At 39.4% G+C, this 22,555-nt stretch overlaps 1 long non-coding RNA gene, 1 other non-coding gene and 1 pseudogene across 2 annotated transcripts in view; 2 read left to right on the top strand and 1 right to left on the bottom strand.

Moving 5' to 3' along the window:
* Window positions 1-22,555, bottom strand: part of LOC140711523 (uncharacterized) — a 35,743-nt gene that overhangs the window by 10,896 nt on the left and 2,292 nt on the right. The window lies entirely within an intron of this gene.
* LOC119621538 (small nucleolar RNA SNORA63) lies at window positions 1,292-1,423 on the top strand. The gene has a single exon (XR_005238091.1). It is a non-coding gene; the product is annotated as a small nucleolar RNA SNORA63 (small nucleolar RNA).
* On the top strand, window positions 9,290-9,763 carry LOC103215172 (small ribosomal subunit protein eS17 pseudogene; annotated as a pseudogene).

The following is a 22,555-nucleotide window of genomic DNA, read 5'->3' as shown; positions in this document are numbered from 1 at the left end:
TCGTGTCACTGCATTCCAGCCTGGGTGACAACAAGACCTTGTCTCAAAAAAAAAAAAAAAAGTTGACACCACTAGGGAACAAGACAAGTTTCATGAGACCTCTGCCATTCCAGCTCTACAGCAAACAGTGAACCTGCTCACATACCCACCACGTTGCTGCTACAACCAGCATCTGAGAAAGCTGTTACAAAAAGATTCTCTGTAACCAAGAAATTTATATAGTCTTCACCACTGAATACACCTAGAGCTGAAGCTAGTTGACAATAAACTATAAACATTAAAATCACATCCTCAAGGGGAAAAAATATTTTAATAAGCCTGTCAAATAAAAACTAAAGACAAAAATAATTAGAAGAAATAATCCCTACCTGAATGAAAAAGAACCAGAAAAATAATCCAGGCGATATGAAAAAACAGGGTTCTATAACACCCCAAAAAATCACATTAAAACTTTCCAGAGGAAAGTTAAGCAGAAGAAAATAAATAACAAAGATCAGAGCAGAACTAAATGAAACTGAAACCAAAAAATGGGAAAGATTAATGAAGCAAAAGGCTGGTTGTTTGAAAAGATGAACAAAATTGATAGATCACTACCTAGATTCACCAAGAAAAGATGAAAGAAGATTCAAATAAGCTTAATTACAAATGAAAATGGAAACAATACAGCTGACACTACAGAAAGACAAAAGATCATTTGCGACTAGTATGAACACCTCTATGAACACAAACTAGAAAATCTAGAGGAGATGGATAAATTCCTGAAAATATACAACTCCCCTAGCTTGCATCAGAAAGAAATATAAATTCCGAACAGAGCAATGACAAGTGGTGAAATTGAATGAGTAATTTTAATAACTGCCAACAAAGAAAAGCCTGGGGCCAGACGGATTCACAGCCAAATTCTACCAAACATTCAAATAATTAGTACCAGTTCTACTGACACTATTTCAAAAGATTGAGAAGGAGGGCATCCTCCCTAACTCATTCTATGAAGCCAGTATTCCCCTGATACCAGAGCCAGGAAAGCACATAAAAAAGAAAACTACTGGCCAATATCCATGATAAATACAGATGCAAAAAATTCTCAACAAAATGCTAGCAAACCGAATCTAACGGCACATTAAAAAAAAAAAATTCACCGTGATCAAGTGAGTTTCATCCCAGGGATGCAGGAATGTTTCAACATATGCAAATCAATAAATGTGTTTCGTCACATCAAGAGAATTAAAATAAAAATCATATGATCATCTCAATAGACACAGAAAAAGCATCTGATAAAATCCAGCATCTCAAGCAGGATTCAGGCTAGAATATAGCTGTTAAGTGCTGTGTTGCCATTTCCCCTGCTTAAAATAAAGTTCTTTTCTTAACTATACCTGTCTGCTATCTGCTATAGCAGCCAGGGATACTTGGTTTCATACATGTTGAAAGGAATAAATTTTTAAAAACACCAGCATCCCTTTATGATAAAAGCCTTCGGCCAGGCGCGGTGGCTCATGCCTGTAATCCCAGCACTTTAGGAGGCTGAGGCGGGCAGATCACAAGATCAGGAGATCGAGACCATCCTGGCTAACACGGTGAAACCCCATCTCTACTAAAAATACAAAAAATTAGCCAGTCATGGTGGCACACGCCTGTAGTCCCAGCTACTCGGGAGACTGAGGCAGGAGAATGGAGTGAACCCGGGAGACGGAGCTTGCAGTGAGCCAAGATTGCGCCACTGCACTCCAGCCTGGGCAACAGAGCAAGATTCTGTCTTTAAAAAAAAAAAAAAAAAACACCCTCAGCAAGCTAAGTATAGAAGGACAACGACATATCTCAAAAAAAAAAAAAAAAAAAAAAAAACAAACAAAAAAAAGCCATATATGCCAACACTACAGCCAACATCATGTTGAACAGGGAAAAGTTGAAAGCATTCCCCTTGAGAACTGGAACAAGACAAGTATGCCTATTCAACATAGTACTTAGTGTAAGTCTTAGCCAGAGGAGTCAAAGAAAAAAATAAATGGCAACCAAATTGGAAAACAGGAAGTCAAACTATCACTGTTTGCTGATGATATGATCTCATACCTAGAAAAACCTAAAGACTGCTTCAAAAGACTCCTAGATCTGATGCATTAATTTAGTAAAGTCTCAGGTTACAAAAATCAATGTACACAAGTCAGTAGCACTGCTATACAACAAAAATGACCAAGCTGAGAATCAAATCAAGAACTCAATTTATTTTACCATGGCTGATAAATAAATGAATGAATGAATGAATGAATGAATAAATAAAATAGCTAGGAATATACCTAACCAAAGAGGTGAAAGATCTCTACAAGGAGAACTACAAAACAATACTGAAAGAAATCATAGCTGTTACAAACAAACAGAAATACATCCCATGTTCATAGATTGGATGAATCAATGTTGTGAAAATGGCTATACTGCCCAAAGCAATTTACAGATTCAATGTAATTCCCATCAAAATACAAATGTTTACAATGAACTGATTTTTGACAAAGCATACAGAAACACAAATGGGGGAAAGGACACCCTATTCAGTAAATGGTGCTGGGAAAATTGGCAAGCCACATGTAGAAGAATGAAACTGGATCTCTATATCTCACCATATATGAAAACTAACTCAAGATGTATTAAAGACTTAAATCTAAGACCTGAAACCATAAAAATTCTAGAAGAAAGCCTAGAAAAAACTCTTCTGGACATTGGCCTAGCTAAAGAATTTATGACTAAGATCCCAAAAGCAAATGCAACAAAAACAAAAATAAATACTGAGACCTAATTAAATTAAAAACCTTCTGCATAGCAAAATAAATAATCTGCAGAGCAAATGGACCACCTTTTAGTATGGGAGAAAATATTTGCAAATTATGCATCTGACAAAGGATTAATACCCAGAATCTACAAGGAACTCAAACAAATCAGCAAGAAAAACAAATCTCATTAAAAAGTGGACAAAGAATATGGATAGTCATTTCTCAAAAGATATTATCTTTAAAGATATAGAAATGGTCAACAAACATACAAGAAAATGCTCATCACAAATCATCAAGGAAATGCAAATTAAAATCACAATGAGATAACATCTTACCCTAGCCAGAATGGCCATTTTTAAAAAGTCGAAAAAGCCGGGCGCGGTGACTCGTCTGTAATCCCAGCACTTTGGGAGGCTGAGGCGGGCAGATCACAAGGTCAGGAGATCAAGACCATCTTGGCTAACACGGTGAAACCCCGTTTCTACTAAAAATACAAAATATTAGCTGGGCGTAGTGGCGGGCAACTGTAGTCCCAGCTACTTAGGAGGCTGAGGAAGGAGAATGGCGTGAACCCAGGAAACAGAGTTTGCAGTGAGCCGAGATCACGCCACTGCACTCCAGCCTGGGTGACAGAGCGAGACTCCATCTCACCAAAAAAAAAAAAGTCAAAAAATAATAGATGTTGGTGTGGATGTGGTAAAAAAAAAAAAAATTAATGCTTACAGTCTGTTCCTGGGAACATAAATTAATACAGCCTCTATGGAAAACAGTATGGAGATTTCTCAAGGAACTAAAAATAGATCTTCCATTCAATCCAGCAATCCCACGACTGGATATCTACTCAAGACAAAAGAAGTCACTATATCAAAAAGACATCTGTATGTGGATGTTTATTGCAGCACAATTCACAAAGCAAAGATATGGAATCAAGCTAAGTGCCCATAAACTGATGAGTGGATAACGAAAATGTGGCATAGATACACCATGGAATACTACTCAGTCATAATAAAGAAAAAAATAATGTCTTGCAGCAACTTGGGTGGAACTGGAGGTCATTTTTCTAAGAAAATTAACTCAAGAATCAAAAACCAAATACTGTGTGTTCTCGCTTATAAGTAGAAACTAAGCTATGGGTACACAAAGACATGCAGGCTGGTATAATGGACATCGGAGACTCAGAAAGGAAGACAATGCAGGATGAAACACTACCTATTAGGTACAATGTACTCTACCCAGATGATGGATGCACTAAAATCCTAGACTTTATTACAATACGTTTATCCATGTAACCAAAAACCACTTGTACTACTCAAGCTAGTGAAATAAAAATAAGGAAAGAATTACTATGGACCGATTACTTCTCTCTATCTTCCATTTTTCCTTTTAAAAGCCTTTTTAAATAAGATTGTGTACTGTGGCTATGCTAGGCTTACCCACCGTTGTAGGCTGCCTATGGAGGAATAGATAACCTGTTTCTTCAGTTCATATGTCTTTAGATTGAGAGGAATGGTGTAGTAAAGCTGTACTTAAGGCAATACAACCAAAGAACTTCATCCACACTTGGACTTGATTTTGAAGCCAACATCCTGGATTTTGAGCTGATAACATAAATGGATGTGAGCTTGGGGGAGGGGGAGCAGTAGGAAGAGTTTATGGTATTTTTCATGTCGAGGTAATATAAATAATTTGTGGCCAGAGGAAGAACTGTGGTGGTTTTTAAATATGTCCACAAGTTCTTTTATAGTCCTCCTTTCAAAAGATGGAGCCAATTCCCTCTCCCTTTAAGTGTGGCATTACTTAATGACTTACTTTTAACAAATAGGGTGTTGTTAAAGTGACAAGTTTTGATACCTGAAAGTGGGACATAAAGGGCATTGTGGACTTCTCCTTACCCTGTCTCTCATTTGGTCAGGTGTTCTGGGAGATACCAGCTGCCATGATGTAAGAACACTCAAGTAGCCCTATGGAGGAGTCCAAGTGGCATGGAACTGAGGCCTCCAGCAAACAGGCTTGTGAGCGAGCCCTCTTGGAAACAGATACATCAACCCCACTCAATGGTAAAATGATGGCAGCCCTGGCTGACATCTTTACAGTGACTTAATAAGAAACCCTGAAACAGAACCACCCAGACAAGCCACTTCAAATTCTTGTCTCACTGGAACTACAAGATAAAAACTATTTGTTGTTTCAAGTAAATGTCTAAGTTTGTGCAAGATATGGTTTGGATTTGTGTCCCCACCCAAATCTCATGGAATTGTAATCCCCAGTGTAATCCCCCAGGAAGAGCCTGGTAGGAGGTGACTGAATCAAGAGGGCGGATTTCCCCCTTGCTGTTCCCCTGATAGGGAGTGAGTTCTCATAAGATCTGGTTGTTTAAAAGTGTGTAGCACCTCCCCCTTCTCTCTCTTCCTCCTGCTCTGGCCATGTAAGATATGCCTGCTTCCCTTTCCGCCAGGACTGAAAGTTTCCTGAGGCCTTCCCAGTCATGCTTCCTGTTCAGCCTGTGGAACTGTGAGCCAATTAAACCTCTTTTCTTTATAAATTATCCAGTCTCAGGTAGTTCTTTATAGCACTGTGAGAATGGACTAATACATTGCATTAATTTATTATACAGTAATACATAATGTATACACTGGGTAATTACAAATATTTCTTTTATTCAGTCAGCACCATGTGCTTTTCTAGACACTGGGGATATAGTGATGAACCACACAGCCATAATCTCTTCACTCAACCAGACTGGTGGGAAAGGCAGAAATTAAACCAATAAGCACATAGAGCCACATTTATAGATTGAGATAAGTGCTGAGATAGAAGCCTATGCCCATGAGGAGAAAAACAGGAGAGACATAAGTTAGATTTGAAGGATCTCTCTAAGGATGTGGCATTTAAGCATAGCTCCAAATGAGAGACAGGATTTAGCCAGGTGCAAATTGTGGGAAGAGACTTCCAGGCAAAAGGAGCAGCTTGCACGAAGCCCATGAGTTAGAGAAGGACGTGGACGAGTCAAAGAACTAAGGGAGGGCAGGGGCAGTGACTTGAGTATGATGGACAAGAGGGAGCTGGTTGAGCTGAGGTTGGAAAGGAGGCCAGAAGTAGATCAACGCAGGAACTTGGTGGGTGATAATGAGCATATTTTAGCTGAGGGAAGCCTCTGAAACTTTTAAACGAAGAATAATGAGGTTCAGCTTATTTTATTAAAATGACCATTCTGGATGTCATATGGTGAACTGACTGGAAGGGGGCAAGAGTAGAGAAGGGAAACCAGCGAGGAGCCTCTGGCTGTAGACCAGGAGCTAGAAGAAGGTGGAATGGCTGTGAGAGGTAGAGATGGAGAGAGGTGGATGGATGCAAGCAATATTGATGGGGCAGAATTAACCACCTTTTAATCTATCAAGCCCAAACAGAACAAGCAAAACCTCTAATTAAGATCATTCAAAGCAAAAGCCAGACTCCCTAAAAATTTTTCTGTGGTTTATTATCTAATATTTGACTACTTAATAATCATTCTGCTTTTTCTAAAATGACTCTCCAACATATGAACTCTATTGTTAATGCATGGAGAAAGAAAATAGAAAGGTAAGTTTTGAACTTTTGACAAAAATTTGAATTATAAGCCTTTTATAAAGTGACCCACTTATATAGCTGAGCTAAGAGCTATCCTTTGAAAAGCTAGACCCATTGTACCAGGTCAGTTTCAAACATGCTGCAATCAAGGGGTATGTTTTAAGCTAGATACTTCCTGTTCTGGTTACACAAACTATACCAGCCCTATGTTAAATACCACTTTCCTATTGTAAAGCCTAGAAAGGAATAAAGAACTAAACATACACTTCTTTAATAGCGGTTTTTTGTTTGTTTGTTTGGTTGGTTGGTTTTTTTTGACATGGAGTCTCGCTTTGTCGCCAGATTGGAGGGCAGTGGCACAATCTCGGCTCCCTGCAACCTCCGCCTCCTGGGTTCAAGCAATTCTCTTGCCTCAGCCTCCTGAGTAGCTGGGACAACAGGTGTGTGCCACCACACCCAGCTAATTTTTGTATTTTTAGTAGAGACAGGGTTTCACCATGTTGGCCAGGATGGTGTCGATCTCTCAATCTCATGATCCGCTCGCCTCAGCCTCCCAAAGTGCTGGGATTATAGGCGTGAGCCCAGCCAACAGCATTATTTTTTAAATTGAGGTCATGCCATGTAGAAGAATTTTCTTAGGTAACTGCTTCAATTACCAAGGTTCTCAGAATGTTTTCCTTCAAGAAGAAGCATTTATCCTCTACAGCAACATTCCTCAAGAAGTGTTCTAGAGACCATTAGCAGGTATCTGCATCATGTGAGGTAAAGCACTGCAAATGCTGACTCAGTGAGTCTTACATGGGACCCCTGAACCGTGTTTTAAATAAGCAAAGAAGTAATCCCTATTTTTATTCACTAGAACCTGCATCAGAGATGCACTATTATGGCTTGCATGAGAACTCTGAGTAAATGCAAAGTTGTGGCTTGATAGGACAAATGATATGAAACTTTTTCTTTTTTTTTTTTTTTGAGAAAGGGTCTCACTCACTGGGCACTCTGTCACCCAGGCTGCAGTGCAATCATGACTCACTACAATTTTTGTGACCTCCTGGGCTCAAGCAATTCTGGCCCCAGGCTCCTGAGTAGCTGGGATTACAGGCATCCATCACTGCACCCAGCTAGATTTTTTATACTTTGTATAAATGAGGTTTCACTTTGTTGCTTAGGCTGGTCTTGAACCCCTGGCCTCAAGCTCTGGGCCACTGAAAGTGCTTGGATTACAGGTGTGAACCACTGTGCCTGGCCTCAGACATCAAACTATTTTAAAAGAAAGGGAGATTTGGGGCCAAAATTATAAATTCACTATCCTACTTTGTGAGGAGAGTAACCATCTTAAATATATATGAACCTTTCCAAATCTTCAAGCCTTCACAATCAGAAAACTTACTGCTGACTGTTAAAACTACATTGGTCAAGCAAAGTCAATTTTCTTCCTCCAGAGGTTTTCACCATACAGTTTTTTTTAAAATGGTCTTTGGAATGAAGCACAAGGACAGCTTTCGTGTACGGGTAATGTTCTGTTTCTTGATCTAAATGTTAGCTATGAAGCTGTGTTCCATCTGTGAAAATTTCTCAAGCTAAACACTTGTGATAGGTGAACATTTCTGAATGCATAGTATCCTTCAAAAACTATAATTGGTCTTTTAAAAATATTCAAACGTATTAGCAGTTACACTAAAATATTTTAGCATTACACTTCTTACCTTTCAAATTAATAACCCTCAGTGTTGATGACTGCTGAACTGAAAGGAACATTCTCAGATGCACTGCTTTTGGAAAATATAAACTGATGTAAGCCTTTTGGAAAGCAATTTGACAATCAATAGCTGTCCAAAACTCTGAAAACAGTCATAACTGTTGACCTAGTAATTTAGTTCTCAGAATCTATCTCAAAGAAATAATCTTCACTATGGGAGAGTCCTATTCCCAACATCAAAAAACATAAACCCACCTAAATAATCACAATATGGTAATTATTAATTAGGTTGTAGCATATCTATATCATAATTTGTATACATTGATGGTAAAGCTAAAAAGCAAAGCAAGGAAATGATTGATACGAAACTTCTCTATGCATCTGGGGAAGAACACAAATGCACTCCCATGTATGTAATAATATTCTATTTAAGTTGAGTGGTGCATACACAGGTACTCCTATTTTTATGATTATTTAAACTATACATATATTTTATATACTAACGTGTGAATATATATTTTATAATATAGAAGTTTTGATATATTCAGAACAATTAATGTTTACTAAAAGTTTGTCAACATGAAAAATGCTTATGTCATGCTCACTGCGGCAGCACATATAGTAAAATTGGAATGAAAAATGGTCATATCATAATTGTGAGTAAAAAGCTAGGGCACCATCAATGGATAGACTAGATAAAGAAAATATGACACATATACACCATGGAATACTATGCAGTCATAAAAAAGGATGAGTTCATGTCCTTTGCAGGAACATGGATGGAGCTGGGGGCCATCATTTTCAGCAAACTAACACAGGAACAAAAAACCAGACACCACATGTTCTTACTCATAAGTCAGAGTTGAACAATGAGGACACATGGACACAGGGAGGTGAACATCACACACTGGGGCCTGTTGAGGATGGGGGTGGGGGCAAGGGGAGGGAGAGCATTAGGACAAACACCTAATGCATGCGGGGCTCAAAACCTAGATGACGGGTTGATAGGTGCAGCAAACCACAATGGCACATGTATACCTATGTAACAAACCTGCACATTCTGCACATGTATCCCAGAACTTAAAGGGAAGTAAAATAAAAATAAAAATAAAAACTAGGGCATTAAATTAGTCATAAATTATGGCACACAGATCTTCTAAAAGGAGGTTGGAATAGTCATACAAAGACACTCATTTCAACTACGACTTAACGTTGTGCTGAGGATCCCAGTCAAGAATTCCTCTCATAAAAACAAAAGAGCCTCTTTACCAAGGACCTGCCAACATGGGCCGCGTTCGCACAGAAACCGTGAAGAAGGCGGCCCGGGTCACCATAGAGAAGTACTACACGCGCCTGGGCAACGACTTCCACACGAACAAGCGCGTGTGCGAGGAGATCGCCATTATCCCCAGCAAGAAGCTCTGCAACAAGATAGCAGGCTATGTCACCCATCTGATGAAGCGGATTCAGAGAGGCCCTGTAAGAGGTATCTCCATCAAGCTGCAGGAGGAGGAGAGAGAAAGGAGAGACAATTACGTTCCTGAGGCCTCAGCCCTGGATCAGGAGATAATTGAAGTAGATCCTGACACTAAGGAAATGCTGAAGCTTTTGGACTTCGGCAGTCTGTCCAACCTACAGGTCACTCAGCCTACAGTTGGGATGAATTTCAAAACGCCTCGGGGACCTGTTTGAATTTTTTCTGCAGTGCTATATTATTTTCAATAAATCTGGGACAACAGCAAAAAATAAAATAAAAACAAAAGAAAGGACCCACTTAAATTGATATTCTTTTTTTATAATTGTGTACCTAGAACATTCAACACAATCAACTGACAATACACCAATACTAATAAGAGTTTAATAATCTGACCAAGAACTGTTCTAGATGCCAAAAGAAATGACGGCTAACAGTTTTTGAGGGCTATGTACCAGGCACTGAATAAGGTGCTTTTCATGTATTAACTCCTGAGGGAAGCTGGTAGTATTATCCTGACTTTCAAATTTAAAAACTCCTAAGAAACAGAGAGGTTAAATAACTTGTGTAAGGCCACACAGCTAGCAAGGGACAGAGTTTGGCAGTCTTTGCACATAACCATTACATTGTATTACCCCAACAATAAGCAGTTAGAAAATGTAACAGGTAGCCAGGCGAGGTGGCTCATGCCTATAATCACAGCACTTTGGGAGGCCGAGGCAGGCAGATCACTTGATGCTGGGAGTTTGAGACCAGCCTGGGCAACATGGCAAAACCTCGTCTCTACTAAAAAAAATAAAAAGTTAGCCAGGCACGGTGGCACATGCCTGTTATCCCAGCTACTTGGGAGGGTGAGAATCACTTGAACCCAGGAGGCAGAGGTGGCAGTGAGCCGAGACCAGGCCACTGCACTCCAGCCTGGGCAACAGAATGAGACTGTGTTTCAAAAAAGAAAAGAAAATGCAATAGATCACAGGATCCCCTTCATAATACAATCAAAAAGCAAACAAACAACAAAACAAACAAAAAACACTCAAACAAAAAACACACACTAGGGAACATGTTTTTAAGAGTTATATTTTTAAAAATTTAAAGCAAGACCAAATTGAATACTCGAAATTATATGACATGGATGTGAATTCTCCAAAACAACAAAAAAACTTTGGGGATGGGGTGTGCAAAGGAAGCTGTGCCCTCCAGATAGTCTCATCTTTTGGCCAGTTGTCACTTAGGGAATTCTCTGGAGATGGAATGGTGCATGGTGCTCCGGTCATACAAAGATAACTAAAATTCAGGAATCTGGTTTAGCTACTTTGAGAAAAGGTCTTGCAAAAGAAAAAGGGTTAATCAGGAACCCCAAATAATGAATGGTAGGCCATGGAATGAAGGGTTCTGCCAAGCTGTCATCAATGTGACAGCCTGCGGTGGATAAGCAGATCATACCACCACTGCAGCCTTCCACTTACATCAAAATTGTTGAGCTGAATTCAACATATGCTCCAATCCAACTCTCCCTATTTATAGACAAGGAAACTGAGGTCTAGAACAGGCTTCCCCTCCCAGCTTGCAAATTATTTTAAGGCAGAACCAGAGAGCTAACTAAGCACTCCCCTTCCCCAAGTTTCCTGAAGACCAGTCTGAATATATATATCCAAATGACTGCACCCATTTAAGCACACTGTATTGAATTTCTATTTATAGACTAAGTCAGCATTTTCCAACCTTCAGACATTCACCTTCCACCTTATGATTTTGTCATATTCATATATCTCTACTATAATTCACTTTATTTTTTTAAAATCTATAAACTTTTTTACATAAATTTAGCTTCATCCTAGGCAACAATATTAAATAATACATGAAGTGTGTATTTTTCTAACACATTAAGACAAATATGTATCTATTGAAGTTTCAGTGTTTGCATTTGAACCACTTGTCAGAAAAGTAAACCATCCTTTGCTGTATTTGAAAAGACTCTCTCCAGGTGTTCCAAGGAATTCTAATCTGTTTAATGTTAATGGGTGCTATTGATGAAAGAGCACTTGATCAAATAAATCTGGGGAATGCTAGGTTTTTTGTTTGTTTAGAAACAAGGTCTTGCTCTGTCGCCTAGGCTGGAGTGCAGGGGTGTGATCATAGGTCACTGCAGCCTCAAACTCCTGGGTTCAAGTGATCCTCCTGCCTCAGCCTCCCAAGTAGCTGAGACTACAAGCGCATGCCACCATACCCGGCTAATTTTTCTTTTACTTTTTGTAGAGATAGGTCTTGCCTTCAAGAGGTCCTCTCACCTTGGCGTCCCAAAGAGTTGGGATTACAGGTGTACAGGCGTAAGCCACCACACCCCAGAATATTTCTCTGATTATTTAAAAAATCAGAGGTAAGGCGTGAACAAATTTTTCCCTAGTGTGAAACACAGGGTGTTTCACAACATTGTGCAATGAGATTCTTCTAACAGGTACAGCACTTAACGAGATTTATTTGACCACGAAACCTTTTTTTCTAGACAGTATTAGTGTTGATAACATGTTCTAAGCTGTATTAATTTTCAGAGGTTTTGTTTTTCTTTTTGACCCCATAATTGATATAAGTAGATACGGTGTATAATAATTTACACTGTATCCATATTAGCATATTCAGAATATTTTATGGTAGAAAAAAGTGGGTAGAAAAGCATAGTATTTCCTCTTGTCATTTTCAAAGTGTCAGTCTCTTGGAGAAAAGTGACACACCTTGTTCAGAATGAAACATCTGCATTAAACTTGGGCATTCTAAAATAATACAAATAAATTTTAATAAGTCATCCAGATAGCCTACATTAGTAAGGCTTTCCACTCATGTTTGTTTTTGTTGTCTTGGGGACTTCTAAACTTCTAGGTGGAACTTCAAGAGTGATAAGCCCATAATATCACATTTAATCTGTGGGTGTGACTGGGAGAAAATATATCACTCACTCATTTACAACCCATTCGTTTCCTCTTTCTTTCTTTTTCTCTCTTTCTTTCTCCCTTTCTCTTCCTTTCCTTTCTCCCTTCCCTTCCTCCTTTCCCTTTTTTTTCTCTCTTCTCTTTCTTCAATGTTTTGATATAAAAAACTGAAAAAGATATTTATTGCATTTTTATCTTTCTGTATATTTGTGTTATCATAGGAAAAAAATCTCATAGTTAATAAACTAATGCTTTAAAGCCAAAATATATGAATATTTCTTTCTAGTGCACTTTTAGTTAAAATTAAGAACTAAGATTCAAGGCAAAGAAATGCTGTAATACTCTTCAGTATTCATGTTAGCGAAATGAAGTACAGTACACTAATATGGGAGGAAAAATAGTGATGTGTTAAGGACAAAGCGTTTTGTCATCCGGCCATACACTAATTCACAGACCATCTCAAGTATGTTACTCTTAAATACTTTTTGTTCCAGCAATCAAAGTTTCAATATATCTTCTTCTACACCTTACAAAAATTATCAAATTTTAGAGCCAATTTTTATTCTTAGAAATGCTTTTTATTCTCTAATTCACAAATATTTGTTAATTAAAAAGTTGTGCTCTTCTGAGATTCCTCACCAATCCATGGGGTCAGTTAGATATTTGGGAAGTTGTTCAGCTCTTACAAATATCCACATTTGACACTAACGCACCACAACAGAATAACCTGAGTAAGCTCGATTCTCTGAAATAGTCAGAGGAACCGAAAAAATAACTATTAGGTACTAGGCTTAGTACCTAGGTGCCAAAATAATCTATACAACAAACCCCTGTGACATGAGTTAACCTGTATAACACACCTGCACATGTACCCTTCAATCTAAAAGTTTAAAAAAAATAGAGTTTTCTCTCCTCTCTGGTTATAGAGTCAATTGTGCACTGCACTGCATTTATAATGAGGAAATAAACAGCATACCCTTTTAGTATGGGAGGTAAACAAGAGTTAACTTGTATAAATATAATTTAAAATGTGTATTCTACTTAATACGTGAGAATTATTAAAATACATGTGCATCAAAAATTAACTAAAAAATAGAAATAATTAATAAGTGCCTGATCCTTTAGCAGAATATTTCCCAAAGAGCTCGATTATGTAGCAAACTTCTATGCCATAAGTTTGAAATGATTCCATTTTTCAAATATTCATTTTTGTGTATATTTAAACATCATAGAGTGTCTACTCAATAAAGTTAGGTTTTAATAATCGCAATTCATCTTTTTAAAAAATAATTTACTCTCCATTTGGCTTCCAAAATTTTATTGCAGTATTTAGATTTAGTTAGTTTCTAATAGCTGAAAACCTTCAGACTTAAATGTCACAGTTTGACCCAAATGCACTTGGTTCCTGGCCTCTTCAGTTTGTGTCCTACTGCTTCCAAATGACAAATGTGGGCACTTTGTGTAAAGGCATTGATTATACTGTTAGATCGATTCTAGACATGCTTATTAAAAAGGCATCTTTTTATAGGTGAATATGCCTTGCAGGATCCTGTATCCTAGGTGAGATTATTTTCATAGTTACATATTTAATGATAATAATCACTTGCATCTATGTCGCTTTCATATTCTCTTGGCACCAAGTTTGCCTTCCAAAGCAAACTTTGACTAAAGATCTTCAGGGCTCATCCATAGCTGCGTAGGCAAAGAAGTTCTCATACATACAACCATCACACATTTGCAAAACCACCATTTATTAGGGTCTCTTAGAATGAATTCTGTACATATGTATGCTAAAGATGGAAAAGATGTTTCATTTTTTATGCATCACTGGATGGGTAGTGGGTGCTTAGACAAAGCAGTGGGGTTGTTGATCAGCAATGTCTACAACATGTATAGGAAGAAGGAGAGGGGCAGATGATGTATTGCTCCCTCTCCCCATTTGTCATCCCTGAGTTAAAACTTTCTGTCCCATAGCCATTTCCACCCCATCTCCCACAAAAAAAAAAAAAAAAAAAAAAAAAAAAATGCACCGAATGAATGCAGATTTCCTTACTGACTTTACATCCTCGTAGAGCAATAGATGATAAAGCTCATGTTCTCATGGAGCCAAAAAAAGTCTCATAGTATGTATATTACTGCCTGTTAGTGTTGAAGCCATGAATAAGCATGTGTGAGCTGTTTAGTGACAAAAAGAGAGCAGAGATTTGGGCTATTAGAGGCGATCCTGGCAGTGACATCTGTTGACAGAGCTGGGAAGTTAGATAACACCAGTAAAAACTGACAGCATAAGGAAAGGAGACCTTCGGGAAGTTACTTTGCCTGATCTTCCACTCATCACGCTAGACCACCTCCCTGTAGCTGGGTGGTTAAGCAATCACTCTCTTGTCCTCCTTCCTTCTTTCAAAAGCCCAGTTCATTCCTCTGCAAAATGGAACAATCATGCGTGGAGGTTTACCATAGGCTTAACTAAGATAAATATTAAGGGCTTAGTACAATCCTTGGCAGATAGTTTGCACTTGTTCCGTGTTTTTTCATGATATTGACACAATTGTTCACTTCATCACTATGTACAGGCTCAACCTAAGCAGGAAAGTTGATTTCAGCATGTGTTTGTGAACAGAATAAGCCAAGGCTTCACAAGGAAATATTTAATCATTTAAACGTCATAGAAATTATCACCAATCCCCTTGGCAGTTGCTGCAATGGTAAGTTAACCCCACATGAAATAGAAAATTAAAATACGTGGCTACAAGATTAAATCAGAAATGCTGTGAAACATTTTCTGCTTCCTGTTTCTGGTACCAGCTTCCTGAGGGCACAGGGATGGATGGTAGGTGGCTAGACTGAATATACCATTATTATTCAGAGAAGTTTCACCTTTATTCCTTTATTGAAATGGGGTGGCTTTTGTTCTTTTGTGTTTTTAGGAATGGAGTGAGGAGTTTAGGAATGGGACAGTATAACTCAGTGGTCAGTAACACACTCTGCCATAGCACTTATGAGTTTGTGACCTTAGAAAAATTACTGAACTTCTCTCCATCTCAGTATCCTCATTTGTAAAACAGGGGGAGAAACTCACTAAAAACCTTCTCACGTTGCCTGGTACGTAGTGAGTGCTTAATCATGTTAGCTACTGAAGTTGATAAAGAGTGAGAAATGAAGGAAAGAATGGAAAGAGAGAAAACAGAAACAGAAGAAAGGAAAGAAGGAGTAAAGCTCTGCTTGGCTTAGCTCTGCAAATCATTTTGGACAGGTGCCTAGAGTCCTGGTTGTCTACATTCCCGGATTTGCTGATTCAGGGCTTAATACATGAGTGCTATTCTAAGGCGGAGTGGTGGGGCCACCACTGTCATAGAGCAGTTTCTTAAGGAAAGGGCTGTATTAAAAGGAAGCTCCCCATGTCAGGTGCGGTAGCTCATGCCTGTAGTCCCAACACTTTGGGAGGGCAAAGTGGGAGGACAGTTTGAGCCTAGGAGTTTAAGACCAGCCTGGGCAACATAGTGAGACATCGTCTCTACAAATAATAAAAAAAAAAAATTTAATTAAAAAAAAGGAAGCTCCCAAAGTGACCCTTAAAATGAATTCTAGGAAAGCTTTTATCATTATCATGGATGGAAAGGAAAATGAGATGTTAGCATCCGCCCCAAGCTTAAAATGTCACCACAATTAACACAGTAGCTCAGTTGACACTGGCTCTGCAAAGGAAATTATTCCCCCAAGCTTCTAAAAGCAAACAAGCACCCCCCAACCCTGCAACCATTACACAGAAATCTAGGAATTACCTGGACAGAACTGAACACTTTCTGATAAATATGGCTTTCATAAGGCTACAGAAATCTCAGGTATTTCTCTCCAAAAGTGAATGTGCTTGTTCAAATTTGTAAACAGTAGACTTGATCTTCTAACCCTTTTGTACAAATCTTATCTCATAAAAACAGGGAAAAAGTCAAATGCAAAAACATGTTTTGTCCACTTCCAAAGAGAATAACCTCACCCTGAAAAAAATGCCAAGGGAAAATGTTTAAGATATATAAGTAAAATACTCATGGAAGAACTGACTGCTATCAAAATTTAAGTTGAACACAGTTCAATTCGTTTCAGAGTAAATCACATTTTAGGCAATGTACTGCCTTCATATCTTTTCAAATCCCTGCAGCAGTGATGGGATATGATCAGAGACTAAGACATATCATTAAGATATCAAGATAATTTTGAGAAGTGTATGCTGTTCAGCCACCAAAATTTCAAAAATTTATTAGTTCTTAACAGCTGACACTTTTACATTAATTCAGGATTCAGAGAAAAAAGTCTACATTTGATTTCTCAGCCCTCAAATTAGATGTCTTCAATAGGCGCTTACTTTTCTTTGGTTAGATTAAACAAGTTAATCTTTCTACAGATCTGCTTTAGGCAAATTTTATGACTCTTTTAACATACAATCAATAATTTTCTTTAAAAATATACTCAAAATATAATTTGGCATCAGAAAAACTTATAGTAACCAAAATGGTATTCATATGAAAAATCAAATCCCCTTTCTTGTTACATCAAACACTGTAGCTTTTAAAAAGGAAAAAAAAAAAGCGTAAGTTGGCTGGGCGCAGTGGCTCACGCCTGTAATCCCAGCACTTTGGGAGGTTGAGGCGGGTGGATCACTAGGTCAGGAGATCGAGACTATCCTGGCCAACGTGGTGAAACCTCGTCTCTACTAAAAATACAAAAATTAGCCAGGCGTGGTGGTGCACACCTGTAATCCTAGCTACTTGGGAGCCTGAGGCAAGAGAATTGCTTGAACCCCGGAGGTGACGGTTGCAGTGAGCCGAGATCCCACCACTGCACTCCAGCCTGGGTGACAGAGTGAGACTCTGTCTCAAAACACAAGAACCAAACAAACAAAAAAAACCCAGCCCGTCTAATTCATTTATTTTGAAGGAGCTGACTTTCCTCAGACTTTCACATCTTCAGATCTTCTTAAACTGCAGCAGAGTTTTAACTCTTGAGTTTCCTCTGTGATCCAAACCCATTAACCTGGAAGGCAAGGAGCTCACCAGGCCTAAAACTAATTCTTGGTTTGAGTTTCAACAGATTGTGATGTTGGTATTATCGTCAGAAAACAACCCTACTTCATCTCTCCTCCCCACCAGTTAAGAGATTTGGACTTCTGTTGCAGGAGTTCACTAGGCAACACAGTTAAGTGACAGATTCTCTTGAGTCATAAGTTCCTCTTTTCAAACTTGAATAGTTTCCTATATTTCAAAGCTTCTCACTCACACATATCCAGTTCCTAGTTTCCTCAAGATGCACTCTCTGAATTCCCAAAAACGTTCCGTGCTCCAGTTCTTAGCCTGAAGGATCTCAACCGTCTTCTCTGAGGCATCAGAGTAGATATGAGGCCTGGAGCCAGAAAGTGCTTACTGCTTCCTGTTCTTGGGGTGGAAGAGAAACTATTCTTGTTGTTAACAAGAGAGGTATTTTGAAGAGAAACAAACAATACCCTTCTTCAGAATGTGCCACTTCCTCAGAATGTCCATTCCTGATCTCAAATCTAAAGGAAATCTGTCCTGTTCTTTTCTTTCACGGCATTGATCAGAGTGTGTAAATGTATGTTTGTGTGTGTTTATTTGTACATTCAATGTCTGTTTCCATTTCTGGACTGAAAGCTTTCCCCTACTGCACAGTATGCTATATGAGGGCAGGGACTATTTATTTTATTCAGTGAGCGAACTCAGAGGCTAGCACAGAGTTATATGCAGTCGGCTCTCCATAAACACTTGTTGAATGGATGAATGAATGGAAAGAAGAAAGGAAGAAATTTCTGTGGTTGGCCAGTTCAAGCACAATGAGTATACCAGGCAAATGCCCCCTGCTCATTGGAGAATGAAAACATCATACTTCTCTGTGTTCTAAGTCAACTGGAGAGAACTATGTCTGAAAATGCATGAGGAACATGTTTATTGGTGGGGTGAGGGCAGTGACATGTGCCCATGCGTCTTCAGGTTAGGTGTGTATCTACATGTATATAGGTATTATAAGCAAAGAGATTGTTTGAGACTAGCTGCAAAATGGAACTTGTATGGATCACAAAGATCAAGGGGTTAATTTCTTGAATGCTCATGCCACTCTTGCTGTGCCAAGGATTGTGCTAGAGCACTGGCAGTCTTTGCAAGACAGGGTCCCAGTTGTGCTCAAGATGAGCTGATGCCAGGGAAATGGACTCCGTAGCTATAGTCTCTGATAAGGCAACCTGAGTCCTTTGTCAAAGAGCAGCTTCCTTCCTGAATACATCTTTGCTTACAAAGACATTTGTTCTTTTTCTTTCCACTTTAACTGAAAAAGTCCTTCTCTCAACTCTCCCTCCTACCCCCAACCCCACCCCACCCCCTTAATGCCATCATACTCATTCCTTGTTTCCAGGCAGATTCGCATTCATCTCTCCAAATAAATGTGCCTCCGTTTTTCTTACAGACATCTCAAAATTAAAAATTAGAAACATATTCTGGGAGAAAACCAGGTGAATTCTGTGTCTGGGGTAAAATTCACTAATTTTCCTCCGTAACAGCTACACTGTAATTACATAGTCAATACTAAATGTGCCCCTAAGCAATAATCTTACTGAATTTATGCAGTGTAAGTAGGCAATAGAAATCATCTTACTGAAAGTAATTCTTTCCTTCTCATCAAAAGGAAGGGAGGGGTTGTCTAAGTTATCTAAATAATTATCTTAATTCCTTCTTTGTGGTTACATACACAACCAGTCTTTGGATATTTGGGGTTAGGCCCAGGCAAAAATCAGTTCCATCAAAGTTATATATATTCAATTTATCACAATGCCCTCTAAACACGCTATGGCCAAAAACTACACAATCATTAGAAGTGAATTTTGAAAATATAACTAATAATAGGCTAATATTTTTAATGTTTTAATATGTACCAGAAATCTTATTTGTATTATATTACTTAATCTTTGAAATGATCCATTTAATGAAAACTCCTTTTTATTAAGCCTTAGGCAACTTACCTACTATGGCCTTGAACCCAGATTATCTCTATCCCAAAGGCAATGAGGGAGAAAAAAGAGGACCAAGAGTTATGTGGTTTGAGGTCGAGTTTACGTTAAGATACATAGAGGTTAGGGGTACAGGTTTGGGGATCAAGGAGATCTAGATTAAAATCCTTGCTCTACCATTTATCAGAACTGTGATCTTAGAGAGTTTACTCAATTTTTCTGTCTTGGGTAGGCTTATTATTTGCAAGCAACAGAAACTGAGCATGGTCAATATAAGTAGGAAAGTAATTTATTGGAAAGACAACCAATTACACAAAGAGTCAACAGGAAGGCTGCCAGCAGGAAATTCAGCCAAGGTTGCACCATCATAACCAAGTAGTTAGCATGCCTCAACCAACAGCCATTATTACTACAGGACCCTTGACACCACGAGCCCCAAACAAACTGCTGCTGTGAATGACTTCTGAAATTGCTCTTATGTCTTTGTGCCACTCCTTCAAGATTAAATTTCTAAACAGTGGTATCTGATAAGCAAAGCAAAGGTCATATGCTCAAGCCCTGGCAGGGGATGGAAGGAGAAAATCCAGCCCACTTAGCTTCTCTCATGGCAGGCTAGGTCTTGCCTCCAAATAATATTATGCAATGGAAGATTCTTACTAATAGAAAAGGAGTTCAGCTGCTGGGCAGCCTTTCAAAACTGACAACACCTGGTCTGGGTGTGGTGGCTAATGCCTGTAATTCCATCACTTTGTGAGGTGGAGGCGTGTGGATCTCTTGAGCTCAGGAGTTCGAGACCAGCCTGAGCATCATGGGGTAACCCTATCTCCACAAAAAATACAAAAATTAGCCAGGCATAGTGGCACCTGCCTGTAGTCCTGGCTTACTTGGGAGGCTGAGGATCACTGGAGCCCAGGAGGTGGAGGTTGCAGTGAGCCAAGATCGCCCCACTGCACTCCAGCCTGGGTGACAGGGTGACAGAATGGGACTCTGCCAAAAAAAAAAAAAAAAAAAAAAAAGAACAAAACAAACAAAAACAAACACACTCCCAGCATTCATTACCCAAACTTTGGTTTGCTCATCTGTGAAAGGGGCATCTGACTGCCTAGTACCTTCCTCATAGGTTTGCTGTGAGAATTCGACAGCATATGCATGTTGCAGTTAGCATGATGTCTCACATAGGCTGAGCACTGGATAAATTTCAGCTATTCTTACTAATTCTTGTTACTCTGAGCAAGCCACGTAGAATCTCTGTGCCCACATTCTCACTCACTGAAGGAAGATGACATCAACCATACTAAATTAGTCAGCATAGGCTAATTGTTGAAACAAGGGGCCCCCCAAATCTCAGTGGATTGTTTCTCATTCACTTCATCATCCAGTGAGGGCTGCTGGAATTTGAATGAGATCCATATAGGCATTCAGAGGCCAGGTCACCTTCTATCTAGTGGCTCTGCCATATACCCGGGACCTGTACTATGTTGGCAGAGGACGAAAGATAGCACAGAGGACCAGGGTCTTTTAGGGACCAAGCCTGGAAGTGGCATACATCAATTCTACCTCTATTCCATTGGCGAGAATTCAGTCACATGAGCTGCACCTCACCACAGGAAGTCAGTTTGGGAAATAATACCAAGCTACGTGTTCCAGAGGAAATGGAAACAAGATTTGGTGAAACACAGTAGTCTCTGTTACACCTACCTAACCTCCTCAGGGGGTTGCTAATAAAAGCACATGTGAACACAAGTGTCAAAGTGCTATGGAAAGTGATAAACTAACATGAGCTACAGGTGATGCTGCTGTTGTTGATTAAGCCAGGAAGTTTCTGTGTATCCTCCACATTGCTAAAACATACAGCAATTTGGGTATGAGAAGAAACTGAAATATAATCAGAAGGTCCTTCCTCCTGTAGGGAGACTCCTGAACTAGTAAGACTTTATTTCTCCACTTGTATCTTCAAAAGTAGGCCACTCCGGGTGTGGTGGCTCATGCCTGTAATCCCAGCACTTTGGGAAGCTGAAGTGGGGGTGGATCACGAAGTCAGGAGTTCGAGACAAGCCTAGCCAATATGGTGAAACTCCATCTCCATTAAAATTACAAAATTAGCCAGGCATGGTGGCGCATGCCTGTAATCTCAGCTACTCAGGAGGCTGAGGCAGGAGAATTGCTTGAATCCAGGAGGCAGAGGTTGCAGTGAGCCAAGTCGCACCACTGCACTCCAGCCTGGGTGACAGAGCAAGACTCCATCTCAAAAAGAAAGGGGGGAGGGCCACTGCAGGTAAATAATCTCCTTTCTTTGCCCATTGGTCCAATCCACATGGGGGTGTAGTGAAACTGGAGGGAAAAAAGGGGAGACAGCAGAATAAAAGAACAGGAAGCTATTACTTTGAGGAGTGTAATTGTCAGACCAGGCTGTCAGGGCAGCCTGAAGCAATCAGTAGGTAGTGGCCAGCCTCCACAGCAGTAGTTTATCACCACATGAAGATGCTGGGGAGTTAATCACACCACTGATAGGTGTCAGCTCCAGGCATTGGACTCAGCATAAAATGAAAATCATGCTTAGAAAATGCTTAGAAAATGAAAATAATTAAGAGGCCACACATTTGAAATGTACCCCTAAAAAGGGAGGGCAGTCACCTTAGGGTTAGGTGAATGCCATGTTTGTAATCCACTGAACCAACTGGATGAGCCTGTGGAGGGTAAATGTGTCCAAGGGTACTTTGTTATTTGTACCTGATAGATGCCTTTCACACTCTGTTTTGAGTCTCTGCATGGCCTGTCATGAAAGACAAAAGCAAACACAATTTGCCCAGGCTTTGCTACATGAATATTAGTGCTTCAGGAATGCTCTAAGATCCTGCCAGCTGTGGCTCAGGAAGGAGTCCAGGCCAGATCTGACTCATCCTGCTGCCTTCCTCCTGGAAATGATCCCCTTTCTCACCCCACTGCTGCTGGCTGAGTCCAGGTCCTGTCTGTCCCATATTTCCTTTGATCCAAGGAACACTAAAAGTGATTACTAGCTCCCAAGCAGCCTTTGTTTACAAATGGGTTCCCACCTGAATATGTTTACTCAAAAAAGTAGTCAAATAATTAGCTAGAACAGAGCAATCAAACTGATCAGACAATTCC

Source organism: Chlorocebus sabaeus, chromosome 4 (genome assembly GCF_047675955.1).
Source record: "Chlorocebus sabaeus isolate Y175 chromosome 4, mChlSab1.0.hap1, whole genome shotgun sequence".
Classification (NCBI taxonomy): Eukaryota; Metazoa; Chordata; class Mammalia; order Primates; family Cercopithecidae; genus Chlorocebus; species Chlorocebus sabaeus.
Note: the sequence above shows the minus strand (reverse complement) of the source record. Positions and strands in the feature narration are given on the sequence as shown.